Raw genomic sequence first — 15,852 nt, 5'->3', positions numbered from 1 at the left:
GTTGACCTTGGCCATAGGGACTAAGCAGTTGGTGATGTAGGAGGCATTACTGATAATCTTTAGTGAGTCGTCATGCTTCTCATGGTTCATGCCCATCACAAACTTGTGAGCATCAGCAGAAGGGGCAGAGTTGATGACACTTTTGGTTCAATGTTTCAAGTGGACCCTGGCTTTCTCCATGGTGCTGAAGACACCACTAGACTCCACAACATACTCAGCCCCAGCATCACCCCATTTGATACTGGCAGGATCCTGCTTCTGGAAGATGGAGATGAGCTTCCCATTCTCAGCTTGACTTTGCCATTGAACTTGCCATGGTTAAAGTCATACTAGAACATGTAGGCCATGCAGTTGAGGTTAATAAAGAGGTCATCAATGGCAACAATACCCATTTTGCCAGACATTAAGGAAGCCCCGGTAACCAAATCCATTCATTCCAACCTTCGCCATTGTATCTTGAGGTGACGCTGGCACTGCAGGAGAGGTGGTTGTTTCTAGAACTTGGAGGTGGAGAGAAGCTCCCTGATCTATTTAAAGAGCCTGACATTGAGCTGTCTTGCTATAGCTTTGCAATCACTGCCTTCCCTTAACTCCATTGGAATTATATAGCATGTGAGGCAAATTGCCAGAGGTGTTTTGTTTTTTTTTTTTTCTCTAGACACCAAGGCATCAAGGGTTTCTTTGAAATGAAAAGGAAATAAAGAACCCCATCACAGTCTTGTCTAGTTAATGACCCTTCCCAGTAGGTATCCAACTGCCTTTAATCGTCATTGAGTATTAATTTCCAAACATTGCTGGTCAAACACTAGTTTGGGTCTTACATTGTTTGATGTTTGTGGTGGATAAGAAGCTAGGGGTAGCAGGAGCACACAACCCAGGGTTGATCTCTAGTAGGAGTTTAGAATTAGAGGCCATTCAAAGGGCATCTTGTTCAAGGTTTCCTCATAGTGACCTCACTAACAGATTTCCTTGCTATTCTGTAATAACACCAATAACTGTGAATCAGTATTTCCCAGAACAGGCATTATGACCTTCATTTATGAATATGCATTTCTTATCCAAGTATAAGTAGGACAGAGGTAAAGGCTTCATCGTCTGGGTCATCTGGGAAGGGGTCATTGATTCATGCAAGAGACTGGAGTCAGTGATAAACTAGTCTTTGATTTCTGATACAGGAATTAGAGTGTTCAGACTAGGGACATGCTTATGTCCTCCTTGTTTGGGTTTCACATCTTTGGAAGAAAGTGCTTGGATTAGTTCAAAGAAAAAAGCTTTGCTTTGTGTGAATCCTAGCTTTGGAAATAGGATATCTATGATGTTTCATCATGGTTGAATACAAGTAAACTATACTTATAAAGGACCAATACTTCCTCTTTGCAAGATACTAACACTCCAGACTATACTGACCCAAACTCCTTCTTGACCACATACAGGAGACACAGCTCAACTGTGCTCACATCCATAGACTAACTTTTGTTCTTTATTGGTCCATTGACCTTGAACCTCCCTTTTCTACCACTTAAATGCTCAGACTCAGCTCTTCCCCCTGAGTAAATTTCTCAGCAATATTTCTCACTTGTGTTGTGCCCTCTTATCTGGAATCTCAGTAAACTTTGATGTCATAGTTTATCCTTGGTGTTTTTGTTTTGTTTTGAATTTAGTCTTAACAAGCTTTCTTAGTTCAAAAATAAATGATGCTACAGAAAACAACCACCATCTTTCCATCTATTAGGGCCATGATGCTAACTATGTTGAACCTAAGATGACTATTTGCTATGTCACCTTGAGATCTTAGAGCAGTACCCCATGCCAACTGGGACAGTTCTTTTCCTAACTATTCTCTTGCTTACTCTCTTCCAATTACAGCTCAGTATTATGAAGAAGTCACTGGCTGGTCATATATTATATATATAATATTTTATCATATGATATCTATTTTATAATATATATATTATATATACATATATATTTCAAACACATAAGAGGACTGTGGATATGGAGCCTGTCCCTGAACTCAGAGCTCAGAGCCCAGTTCTCCTGCCTTACTTTCTTTCATTAATGAGTCATAGCTATGCATCCTCTTTCCTTGTCCCTTCCTCACAAACAAACAAACAAACAAACAATTTAGAAAACTCCTACTCCAAATCCTCATTTTTCAGGAACAAAAACTGTAGCTTACGGAGTCAGGGATGGATACTCAAGGTGTCTGTGCAGCCCAGGGCAATGCCTGGGCACTGGTCCTGCTGCTTGGTCCTTTCTCTTCATTGTTCACTTGTATCCCAGATACTTTATATGGTGTCAGGCTTGCTGTTTTGTGAAGAGCAAATATTTCGGCAGTTCTCAACCTGTGGGTCTTGATCCCTTTTGAGTGGAACGACCCTTTTACAGGGTTTGCCTAATACCATCTGCATATCAGATATTTACATTGTTATTCATAACAGTAGCAAAAGTACTATGAAGTAGCAACAAATATAAATTTACATTTGGGAGACACCATCATATGAAGAACTATATTTTAAGGGTTCTCAGCATTATGAGGAATGAGAACCACTGAAATATATGAAGGCTGAGTCTTCTTCCTGTCCTCTAAGGGTGAGATGAATGCAAAAAAAAAAATAGCTTTAAACATTTGTACCATTTTCTGTAGAAAAGCCACCTGAGAAAGCAATTTATTTTCCTTAATTCTTCTTACCCTTCTTCCTTTCTTCCATTGAACACATGCTTATGGAAGAATGACTGGAAGCCAGTTGTAGAAGTGTGTAAGACACCTATGTCTCATTGGAGTTCATAGAAAGTGAGGCACTCTGGAAAGTTCAGAGCGGGTCCTACAGGGTTGCCAAGGAACTAAAAAACCATACGGCCTGGCCTTAGGGAGCAGAGTAAGTGCTCCAGGAAGGCTGAAGAGGTAAGAAACCATGAAGCCAGGCCTGAGGGAACAGAACCTGGGGTAAGAGAAAACATCAAGAATATTTCTTTTTGGTGACCAAGAAGAAAAATTCTGGAACTTTTCAAAATAAAGTGAAGCAAAAACAAGAAATTAAACTTATAAAGAGACTGAAAATTAGTATCTCCCACTCATTGACTTTCTTTACAACAGCAAGTCTCCTAAGCATGAATAGCCTTCATCCAACCTTTCTTCCATCTACTTCCTTATTATCTACTCACCTTTAGGAAGGTTCCTAAGTACTGGAATAATCAACCAACTGATTCTGTCATTGTTTATTGACCACATCTAAAATAATGACATATATTTAGGAGGAAAGGTCAGAATTTTCATCAGAGCCCATTTGGATATTCCTGTTTCTGTTATTACACTTTGGTGTCATTCTTTTGTCTACTATACTAGTCTATGTTACATTTATTTGTCTAGTTCTCCTCTCTCTCTCTCTCTCTCTCTCTCTCTCTCTCTCTCTCTCTCTCTCGAGACTCCCAGAGACACAGACGTCTGCCTCCATTTTCCTTCTCCTCCCTCCTCCTCCTTTTCCTCCAAACTCCTCACTCCACCTACCTCTTCTACTGCCCAACCACTGACCTCCACTGCAAATGTAGTGTAGCAGGAAGATATCCTGCAACACCATATGATGCCAGTTTAATCTAGTCTCATGTTGTACCCTCACTTTCCGACACTTCAATGGACCCACAGTTCTCAGTTCACTTTGTTCACATCACACTATAGCTGCATGAAGTGACCCATTTGTAAATTTCCCTTTCTCAGCTCTTTCACCTTTGCAATGTAGAATCAGTCCCTCTGTGAGCTCCATTAGGACAATATTCTGTCCATCTGGTCACTACAATATTGATTAAGTGCATTGGAATCCATCATCTCTCCTCCTGATAGGATTGTAAGTATTTTGATACAATGAACATATCAAGATTAGTTCAATATCTCTGCATATAACACTAACCTACTGAAGTTCTCAAGTGAATATTGACTTATTTCAGAAAAGAATGAAGGATGCAAGAAAACTTTCTTCTGGGAAATCAAGTGACGTGAACCTTACAGAGTCTATATGACGCTGTGGGTTATTGTTCGCTGGTCACACCCATATTGCAGTCACAGTGATATTTTCTCCAACTGTCTTCAGGCAGTTGCTGAAGCTGCAAATGGCTAGGATGTAATCAAACCTTCCAATTTTGAATGTAAAACATTGCGTGGCCCGTTTTTCATCCTAGGTGACGTGTCTGCATTCTGCAGATACCCTTCTGGTGAGAACACTGCGCGCTTTACCGCGTTGAGAGCAGGTGCTGAGTTGTTGTTACTCCAGGCCATTCAAGACAGAAATTCTACAAATTCAAAAGCAGTGAGCAGAGGTAAGACTGGAAGGCGACCACGATGACATCATGTGTAAGTATAAAGAGGAGACCGAGTGCCCAACAAAGGAACAGCAGGTGAACTCACCACGTTGGCTTTGTCTGGAAACACAGATCTTTCTGCTCTGTAGTGAGACATTCAATATGGGGAATATGATAGGGGTTGGGACTGACTCACCGGAAACTAAGAAAGAAATATAGCTCTCCGGTTTTATAAATGGCATTTGTTCCCACTGCCTACTGTGTGTCTGCTGCTCTGGTAGCTTGTACTTCAGCAACTGGGTTGACAAAGGTTTGTTTCCAAAAAGGAGTGAATAAATGAAGCACATGCTATAACAGGCAACAAAACCATTACTTCTGCAATGAAGGTGCCACATGTCAGGAAATAGTAATTAATATGGGTTCATTTGTTCTCTAATACTTACAGGACTTAGGCCTTGGGTGTCTTATATAGGGGCTCCATACCTGTTTCCTCTCTGTGCATGGGAATAGTAATAGTGTCTTCTTCATGAAATTGTTGCTAAGCTTAAATGAGGAGATACAGAGAAAGCACTTACTGCTGAGTCTAGCACATGTGTGTCTAATATAAGTTAGGCACTGTTGTTCTTTTAGGTACTGTCCTTATGATCATTAAGTGTTTTATTCACAGACTAACACAAATCTGGGCTAATACCTCACATTTACTATTTACTAGTGACATAGGCAATTTAAATGCTAATTCGATTTTTTTCATCTGGACAATAGGGACTATAGAAGCATCAGATAATATCTTTGTGAAGCTAAAATATGATATGGTATGTGGGAAGGGCCTAATGTGATGAATTTACGTGCGCCATAGTGTTATTGACTCCATGAGTCATTCAGTCCCCACACTTACAATGATTCAGGCTCACTTCTTTTATAAGTCTCAGTCAAGGGCAGGCCATTGAATCAGTGTCTTGGTCTTGATGTAATAGAATAAAGAGATCATAAGCACAAAGGTAGGAATGTTTTCTGTGTATATTTTGAATAGGAGATTTCAGAGTAGAAGTGGCAAATAAATTAGCTAAAAGTCACAGAGAGTACTTTATCATTGATTTTCTTGGGTCTTCTTTGGCTTTATAAATAATGTTTCTATTAACAACGTCATAAATAGTCTTAACCATTTTCCATCTTTAAGGCAAAGTCCAGGAAATAAAATTTCTAAACAATCAATTTGTTGAGGGAGGAGCAACTCAAGGTTGGGTATATTCCAAGAAAGTTCACCACCCCTCTTCTCCCCCCGCCCCATCCCCATAGCTGATTTTTTTTCCTTTTGCAAAATGTTACCCTATTTTCCTTTGGGAGGGTGTAACAATTTAAAATTCTATAACTCAACACAGCAGTGACTATTAACAGTACAAAGGGAAAATAAAAGTACCAATTTATCTATCAGAAAATGACAGGTTGCTTTTAATTTTGCTCTCTTCAATTATTGGCAAAATTAAGTGTTCTGTATATGCTTTTGGCACCTGCATTCTTTCTTGGAGGAATTACTTATTAATGGTCTTTGTGAATTTTCTTGAGACCTAAGATCTTATGCTTTGCATTGGTGTGTTCAAATATATGTTAGAATATATTGACCCTCTATTATGGACTGAAATATTTTCCCATAAGCTTTTTAATTTCTACATGATGGTATTATTTTAAATTTGAGGTTGTTGAGGTATGAGTATGAAAGTGTGTCTCTGACCTTTCTTGCCATCCTAAGGCATTCTTCAATTGGCTTTAATAAAAACTGATGGCCAAATGGCCTCCAGGAAGTGGAATATGGGACTTCCTGAGATAAAGAATGGAACCCTTTGAAGAAGAAAGAGAAAACGCCTTTTGCCTGGAGACATGAGAGGAGACAGACATAGCTATGAGCCTGGAAGGTAGAGCTTGCCACCTGGCTGGGTGGGGCTAGGCACTCAGATCAACTCAGATGAGCTAGTTGAGAGTCTACCTAGCTAAGGAAGACCTAAGGCTTCGAAATATTAAAGGTTCCTGTGTTGGTTTTTTTTTTTTTTGGGGGGGGGAAGCTGGTTAAGGAATAATTGTTGCCTTATTAATTTCTTGTATTAATTAGTACATACATAATTTAAATAATCTACAATCTACACTAAGCAGAGAGAATTTTGCAAACCAAATCATTTGGTCTCATTTCTATAGCTTGCCCCTTTGTCTTTGTGCTTAGTGAACGTTTCAAGTTTGATAAAAGGCCACGTGGAGTTCCTAGGCTTCATTTTCTCCCTCTAGTTCTGTTCTTCTCACTGACACCGAGCTCACTTATCCCTTCTTAGCACTCTGATGTCAGCACCAAACTTTAGAATTAATTCTTTGGATTCCCATGATATTTCACCAATGGGGGGGGGGGGGTCATCTCTTCTTGTACTCAAACTACTTCACAATTTTTATTATCATAAAATTTAAAATGTTTTAATATCTGATAAGGAGAAATCTGAATTTTGCTTTCCCATTGTTTTCCAGGCCATTTATTTCTCCTGTTCTCTTTTAAACCCCAAAATTCTAGGACCAAGATAAAGTTCACTGGCAACGTGTTCAGACTTCTTGTCCATGAGCACCTGTAGAAAACTGAACTGTAGATTTAATTTTTGCTAATTTATATTATTGTTATTGCTCCAAATAAGATATTTCCCACAAATCATATAGTGCATATATATGAATGCTATTAATATTCAAATATTTAGTATTTTTTTTACCTAATTACAAACTTTAAAATTCATGCTAATGGGCATAACGTCAACAAAGTGCCAAACCAGGAGAGTCCAGGTCTCACTCTTTCACAATGCAAACAGCTATTCGCATAGAAAAACTTTTTCCAGGAGGGGAAAAGATCCAGGTAAGAAAGCATAGCAGCTAAAAGCGGCCCAAAAGCTGTAACAATGCATTTGTGAGCTCAGAAGGGGAGTTTCAACAATACCAGTGTCACCTACTCATCGGGTACAGGCTGGCCACTGTGGAAAGTTATACCATCCAATAAGGGAAAGGGAGTCCTCAGCTTGTTTGGGGACCCAGACCAGACTTGCCCTAACACATCCCAGCACTGCGTAGCTCCTGGATCTCAGAACATGGGCTCTTGAAAGAAAGGCTCCAATCCTACCTTTGTACTATATTGGCTATGCCAGTTACACTAAAGGATCAACTCTCGGCTGAATGCTCTTGGACTCCTGCCTCGGTATAGCACCGGCACATAGGCCATGGGTACCTCTTCACAGACATCACCAGTCCACTCACTCCAGGGGAATAAAGCTCTAGGACAGCCATTATAGAACTAAACTCGAAGCCTCGCTGTGGAGTCTAAGCCTCTAGATCTGCCACTGAAAAGTCAGACTCTAGGAAAATGCCTGTGGACATCATAACAGGCCTGGTCATTTCATCACACGACCATCAAGCACATCTACTAAAGATTTCAGTAACAAGCCCAACACAGAACCATGTGCACCCACTTACACTCTCTGGCTAGACTGAATGAATGGTAAAGAGATTTTTCTAGCTAAAGATAATCCTTAAACTTTATACTTAAGAGCAGCTTACTTATGCAACAGTGTATCCACCAATAGAAATTTTGGCGATCATAAGCCATCACAAAACCTGATACCACAAAGAGTCTTTTTGCTCCTCTGGGGACTACTCCCTCGGACCGCCAGACGCAGCATGCGAGTAGCAGCAGCACGGATGCCTCTCAGACTCTCAGGCGTTGATATGAGCAGTGTCACCCTTCACACCAGAAAGCTGGCGGGTACTATGAGGAAAAAATCAAAACAAGAAGAAAGTGGAGGAGGTATTAGAAGAAGAGAAAGAGGAATTTGTGGTGGAAAAAGTTCTCGGCGAGTTGTCAAGGGCAAGATGGAATACCTTCTAAAGTGGAAGGGTTTCTCAGGTGAGGACAACACTCGGGAGCCAGAAGAGAATCTGGATTGCCCTGACCTTATGGCTGAGTTTCTACAGTCACAGAAAATAGCTCATGAGACAGATAAATCAGAGGGAGGCAAGCGCAAAGCTCATTCTGATTCTGAAGATAAAGGAGAAGAAAGCAAACCAAAGAAAAAGAAAGAAGAGTCAGAAAAGCCACGAGGCTTTGCCCGGGGTTTGGAGCCAGAGCGGATTATTGGAGCCACTGACTCCAGTGGAGAACTCATGTTCCTGATGAAATGGAAAAACTCTGATAAGGCTGACCTGGTCCCTGCCAAGGAAGATAATGTTAAGTGCTCACAGGTTGTTATATCCTTCTATGAGGAAAGACTAACGTGGCATTTACCCCTCGGAGGATGATGACAAAAAAGACGGCAAGAATTAACTATGTTGAGTACCAGCTCCTGTCACCTCTGACTCTGGGTTTTAAGGGGGAGGGAAGAAGTTGTACTTGTCTTGACAGCATAGAGAAAATGTCCTTTGAAGAGCCAGCATGTTTTGTGTCTTGCAGCACAACTCAAATGCTTTAAATTGTTCAACCTGTTTAGTTTGCAGACCCATCCCAATGGAGAGGAAAGGGTGTTTCAAGGCAACCTGTTCTGTGCTTTGCTAAGGTAGTGGTGGACCTTCCATGAAGGACAAAACCTGCGGAACTGGGATGTGAGAAAGCAAAGATACTGTCCATCTTCAAAGAGCATCTCCACAACCCACAGCCTTCTTCCCAACAGTGTTAACTGTGTTTTTCAGCCTAGCATGTGTGTAGTTTTTTGGCTCTTACTGGTATATTAATTGAAGGTGGAGGGTTAAGGCAGGGAGGAAGGGAGATGGAATCATTTTGATTAAAATGTGGGGCCTGATTGGGGAAATGGTAAAACAGTAGAACAGATAACTAATAAATTGGTTCTATGTCCAGAATATTTTGCCTTTCCAAAAAAAAAAAATGCCATTGACACCATAAATAAGGACTATGAGAGTCTGTTTAAAAAAAAAAAAAAACCTTGTTACTCCTAAAACCTGTGGCCAAGGTGCTCCCAACCTGAGCTCAAAGTGGTCCACAAAGGACAAAGCCAGTTCTGAGTTACCAAAGCTGCCTTTTGATGTTGGAAACTGACTGGAGAGGGAAAGTTTATTGGAGACTATATAAAGGCAGACCACTCTGCCTTAGAGGTGCTAATTCTTGAAATTGGAGGGGAAAAACCTTTTTCCAATTACAAAGTTATAAATATCAGTTTGTCCATATAAGCCATTGGCTCAAGTATTGCAGGTGGACCTATGGGAGAGCTCTTAGGGTGGAGACTCTTGGAGCCCCTCTTTTATTTTTTCAGCTTTGAACCCTTAAACTGCTTGTGGCAGGTTCAGTTACTGACAGCACGAATTCCATTGAGTCAATTCAAGGATTGAATGAATTCACGAGCCCTGGTCTCAGATTAATTTTCATATTGGGGTAGTGGGTCGCTTGAGAGTACAAAATCTTCAGATTAACTGATGTCCAAAATACTGTCTTATAACACGAAATCTATCAAGTTTTAGTGTTGTCTAGACCTACAAGTAGAACTACATTGTAAAATCTTTTTCAGCATGTGTTAAGATGGATGTGAAAATTTCTGTTTAAGTGTAAACTTCATACCATACTGTCAGTTTTTATCTTAATAAAATTATAGATTTCAAAAAAAAAAAAAAAAAAAAAAAAAACTAATACCACACAAGGAATCAAACAAAACACCAGCATCTGATGAAGAAAGGGTGGGAGGGAGGGAAGGAGAGAGGTAGGCAGGGCAAGTGAGGGAGAGAGGAGGAGAGAAAAAGAGGACATATAAATATTCAAATTCAAAATTCTCAATAAGTTCAAGAAAATTAAATACAGGAGCACATTAAAAAGGATATTACCCATGGCCAAGGACAGAGACCGCATTCAGCATTGTACCATATCCTCTGATGATAAAAATGTCATCAAATTTGTTATGGAGGGAAAATTCTTCAATATAATAAAAGCGCAGACACAGCAACAGCAGAAATCCTGACAACCTAAGACAGAAGCAAAGAAGCCAAGGAATCTTCTTTATTCATAGACAGGACAATTCAGAGCTTGAGGGATGGCTCAGCAGTTAAGAGTGCTGGCATCTTTTCCAGAGGACCTGGGTTTATTGCCCAGCACCTACAAGTCAGTCTACTAATCTCTGTACTTCTAGTTCCAGGGGATCCAACACTCTCACACAGACACACATTCAGGCAAAATGTCAATGAACATTAAAAAAAAAATAAATTTAAAAAGATAGAATAGTTTTTATATGTAAAGAAGAAAATGGCTGTTCAGATGAAGATGAAATAAATTCAAGTCCACTACATATGAGATGCTCACTGATATACATGATGATATCAGATTCTTAATAGACAAAGAGATGCAGAGACATCTGTAGGATGGAGAGGAAAACTAAAATAGATCTAGAAAAGTTGCCATTCTTTTCCTGTTTCAATCTTAAAGAAAAACATTTCCACGTGTCGCCAACAAGTCATGTAAAAAGTGCACGTACTTGAGTTGTTCTGAGCCTTTATTAGTTTGAGGAACTTTCCCTCTCTAACCAATGTGTTGACATTTATATCATCAGAAGGTATTGTCTATCATCAAATGTCCTCTCTTCTGTTGGTCACGTGTATCACGCCTTGTGATATGATCTTATATTTGCTTCACTAGATATTTCTGGAGCCTTTCTGTAATTCTACTCAAAGATATCAAGTTCATATTTAATTTACTTATTTTTTAAAAAATATTTTTGGAATAATTAGTGCAATGCTGGTCTACAACAGTGAAATATCTTTAACAATAAGTGATTTTATTTATTCCTTTCAGGGTCAAGCTTCTTTTATTTCTTTACATTTTTGAGGAGTGAAGCTTGGGACTTCCTATATTTTTAACCAACCGTAGGACATTATGCCAACTGGGGCTGGGGAGATTGATTAGTGCATAAGTGCTTGCTATGTAAGGATGAGTTTGAATCTTCAGGATGTAAAAGCTTGGCAGAGTGGTGTGCATCTCCAATCCCAGTGCTTTTATGGGGAGCTGGGAGGAGATAATGCCCAAATGCTTGTGGAGCAGCTAATCTGTCATATGCATTGACAAACAGCTGAGACTCAGCCACAGAACACAGAGATAGGTGAAAACCAACATCTGCAGTTGTACTCAGACGTGTCCTTAGGCATACCCACACTCATACAAATGAACAAATGCATACACACACACACACACATACACACACACACATATCACAGACTCATGTACACATAAAATAAAATAATTTAATAGCAAAACACCCAAAAACAAAATAAAAACAAAACATAGCCTGGTTATAAATATAGACACATGTCTTAAACATTTCTCAGTAGAAAATTTATAAGTGTTGCTCAACTAAAATATCCTCTCCCAGCTGACAGATTAACAGGGAAAAAATGCACAAGTTTTGAAAGAGATATGTAGGAAAGAGAAGGCCTGCACATGGGAAGATATAAATTATGGCAGCCATTCTGGACACGAGCTTGGAGGTGCCTCAAGAAGTTACACATTAAACTAGCATGGACTAGAGCAACCAATGTCTGGTTATATATGCAAAGAAACTGCAGCCAGCATCTCAGGGGACGTCTGCACTCTCCTATTTACTACAATGTTATCAATAGCTATTGAATCAAAATAAATATCTGTTCATCAGTGGAAAATCAAGGAGGAAGATGCTATGTATACATTGTTATAAATATGTATTACCCACCATTACAAAGGACTCATAACTTGAAGCAATGTGGAGGAAGGTAGAGAAAAATATACTAAGTCAGAGTTGCATATCAGATAGCCTACATATCAGATATTTACCTTGCAATTCATAATCATAGAGAATTTACAATTCTAAAGTAGCAAAAAAAAAATAATTTTATCACTGGAGTCACCAAAACCTGAGGAACTGTATTAGAGGATCACAGCATTAGGAAGCTTGAGCGTCACTCTGAAGTAAGGAAGATACAAACATGTAACAGTATGAAATGGAGGGATGGGCAGAAATGGGGCAAAGTTTCAGTTAAGCAGGATGAAGTTTCGAGGAACAGAAGTAGAGCAAGCTGAGAGTAGCTCAGAATCCTCTGCTGCATACTGGGCAGTTTCTGAGAGGATGCTTCTTAAGTGTTCTCACTGCATACACAAAAGGCTGCTCTGTGGTAGCAATTCACATAACAGCATGTTTTCATAAATTGGGCTACACATAGAAAACATACATTTTATCAGTTAGCCTTCAAAAATGATTTTTTTTCATATCATTTTCAGAGTGTTCAGTTACTTTTCACTTTTCTGTCGCAAAATATCCGGGAACAGCAGGTTATCATCGATTTTATTAGGCTCACAGAGTAGTGGGGAAGGCAAGCAGAATGACTTCATTGTGTGTGTGTGTGTGTGAGGGTGAGAGTTAGCAGCTGTTGCATCTCACTGTTAGACCAGAAGGCAGAAATTGCATTGGAAGAAAGTGACGGGGCTGTGACCCTCAATGATCTCTCCCCAGTGGCATATACCTGTCAGGTGGATCCCATGTCCCCAAAGCTCCACAACCTCCCAAAAGAATGCCACCAACTGGTATATTCAAATACATGAGCCTGTGGGGACATTTCAGATTCAAATCATAAGAGTTCTTTTGGATGAGTAAATTCAAGGCCACAGAAATGATGGAGAAAAGCAACTGTGGGAAGGCATTCCATTTCCATTCTTAAAAGTGGCTAACAGGCAGTGAACACATTCTGCCTTAGAACCAAACCTCTGTCTTTAGCCCCCTAAATAGGTAGCATACGAGCTCAGGCCACAGTGACTGTACTCTGACAAGCTGAGCCATGAGTCCCATGGGACATAGACACCAGTATGCCGTCTTCCATGGAAGCTTTAAAAATGCAAGCTAAATGACTGAAATCAAGGCCATGTAAAAAGAAAAAGGTAAATTCGCTTATTAAAGTGGGTGATGTGATCTAGGCATGGTGGTAAAAGCCTATAAACTCAGCACTTTAGAGGCAAAGAGGCAGAAAGAGCTCAAGTTCCAGGAGATGCCCTAACCTCAAAGTAAAAGAGAGAGGCTTCGACAACGTAGGTTTGATCTCCAGAAGTCACGTTGGTAAAGGAGAAAGCCAGTTCCTGTAAGTTGCCCTCTGACCTACAGTTTCCAGGCAGCCCTATCTACCAGTTCTTGTTCTCCGCCCCCCCCCCCCCCGCATCCCTCCTCTCTCTCTCTCTCTCTCTCTCTCTCTCTCTCTCTCTCTCTCTCTCTCTCTCTCTCTCTCTCCCTCTGTGTGTGTGTGTGTGTGTCCTTGACACAAACATCCACATATCTGTGCAGAGCCTTATAGGCAATAAGTATTTTCTGTGCAGGAGTGTTTTCTTGGTTAAGAAAGTGAGTCTTTGGCTCACTGGGGGTCCTACCCATTAGCAAGTTATGAGGAGCAAGCCAGTAAGCAGTACTTCTCCATGACATGCTTTATTTCCTGCTTTGGGTTCTTATCCTGACTTCCTTCCAGGGTTAACGGGGACCAGGGCATGTAAGGTGAAATAAACCTTCTCCTCCACAACTTTCTTGATCAGTAATTGATGCAGGAGAGTCCAGCCTACTGTGGGCAGTACTATTCCTAGGCAGATAGTTCTTAGTGGTATTAGACAGCGAGCTGAGCAAGCCCTGAAGAACAATCCAGGGAGCAGCTCTCCTCCTATGGTCTCTGTCCCAGGTTGCTGCCTTGAGCATTTCCCCAGATAATGAATTGTAAGTTGCAATCTGAAATACACCATTTCCTTTCTAACTGGCTTCTGGTCCTCATGTTTATCACAGGAAAAGAAAGCAAGAAGGACTAGCACATTAATTTTGGAATCAGGGCCACACTGGCTTAGGAAAATGAGTGGGTAAGTGTTCTTTCTTGTATATTTTGAAATAATTCACATAAATTTGACTAACTTGATTAATATTTTGAATAGAGGCACTGATTTATCTGGTCCTGATGCTTTCTGGGCTGAAAGGTTTTGTTAGTAAATCAATGTATTTAATATATTTAGTAATTCGTTTTCTTTTAAAAAAAAATTTCTCTGCGTAACTCTTGATAAGTGATATTTTGTAAGTTAGTTTTTCATGAATTTGCCCTTTGATGTAGATTGTTTTCATGATATGAAGGTTTCCATGATGTCACTGAATTATCATCTTGCTCCTATGTTTTATGCCAGTATTATGTGTAGCTCACAGTAGTTTCACTCTTACCCTGATGCTCTCTTTTTATAATTTTTCTCCATTAATTAATCTTGCTAGAGGCTTAACCAGTTTTCTTAATTCTACTGAAAAACTCAGACACTGGTGGTTGTTTAATTTCTTTAACATTAATTTTCCTTGTCATTTATTTTTTCTTACTTGGTTGACTGAGTCCTTAATTTGCTCTTAGCAGTATTTTAATGTCAGAATTTACATTTATTAAGCCTTCCTTATTTTCTTGTACAGATATTTAACATGACCTTCTCCTTATTAATGTACATGCTACATCCTAAAATGTCTGTCCCCTTTTATCTTCTGTTAGTTCAACATATTTTCTTTTATGATTTCATTCCTCACCCATGAGTTATTTATAAAATTGTTGCTAAATTCCAAATATTTGGGGAGCTTTAAAAATCACATTATTCTGCTTTATAACCTATATCATTTTGTCAAAGAACATAATTTTTATGATTTCAAAATTTGCAAGTGTACTGAGGCTTTTATAGCTCAGAATGTAATCAATTATTGGTAAGTACTGAATGAATATTTGACAATGATATGTATTTTGCATGTTAGCTTTTAAAACTCAAGGGTGGAAAGATGCTCAGTAGTTAAGAGCATGTATTGCTGTTTCAGGACCAGCTTTTGGTTCCCAGCACCCATATACAGTGGGTCACAATAGCCAGAGTTTGTCCTACGGGCTAAACTGATTCAAGTCAAATGTCTTTGTACGAGCTAAACTTGCTGAACTCAAGAAAAAAAAAACTATTAGAAGCAATTAATAAGCACATATTCCAGACTTGAGAAAACAGAGACAAGATTCCACAGTTCTGGGAGACCATGAAGTTTCAGTGCAGCCAGAGTGGAAAAGTTTAATACACCCAAGCATTCAGCTGAGACCCAAGAAATACCTGGACCTTGTGATTGACCAGAGGCGAGCATGTTTGTTTTATTTTCTCTAAAGAGCCAGAAAGAAAATATTTTGGATTCTTCTTTTCATACACCCCCTTTGCTTCTCCCTGCTCTGCCCTTGCAGTGCCAAAGCCTCTGCAGACAATCCATAAATGAATGGGCACGAGTGTGCGCTAATAAAGCTTTAATTACCGAAACACCAGGTGTCTGTCTAGCTTCGACCCACAGGCCATAGTTTGCTGACTCTGGTTCTAGAGTGAGGCCCCTGCTACAACTACTCATTAAAGCTTAAAGCTCACCTTTGAGCATCTCCACAGGAGGAGTTGGTGCTCACCATGTTAAAGACAGCCAAGAAAATTTAGCACCCTGCAGTGATGCTCCGAGTCCCAATGAAGTTCTCATCTTTGAGGTAACTTTAGTGTTGGTGTTAAGCTCTGTGTGTGTCCCAGCC

At 39.8% G+C, this 15,852-nt stretch overlaps 1 protein-coding gene and 1 pseudogene across 4 annotated transcripts in view; one reads left to right on the top strand and one right to left on the bottom strand.

Annotated features, from left to right (window-relative positions):
• The window catches only part of Tp63 (tumor protein p63), a 203,258-nt gene that overhangs the window by 165,672 nt on the left and 21,734 nt on the right, over positions 1 to 15,852 (bottom strand). The window lies entirely within an intron of this gene.
• On the top strand, positions 8,179 to 8,604 carry LOC117717742 (chromobox protein homolog 1 pseudogene; annotated as a pseudogene).

This window comes from Arvicanthis niloticus, chromosome 12, assembly GCF_011762505.2.
Source record: "Arvicanthis niloticus isolate mArvNil1 chromosome 12, mArvNil1.pat.X, whole genome shotgun sequence".
Taxonomy (NCBI): domain Eukaryota; kingdom Metazoa; phylum Chordata; class Mammalia; order Rodentia; family Muridae; genus Arvicanthis; species Arvicanthis niloticus.
This window is presented reverse-complemented; position numbering and strand designations above follow the sequence as displayed.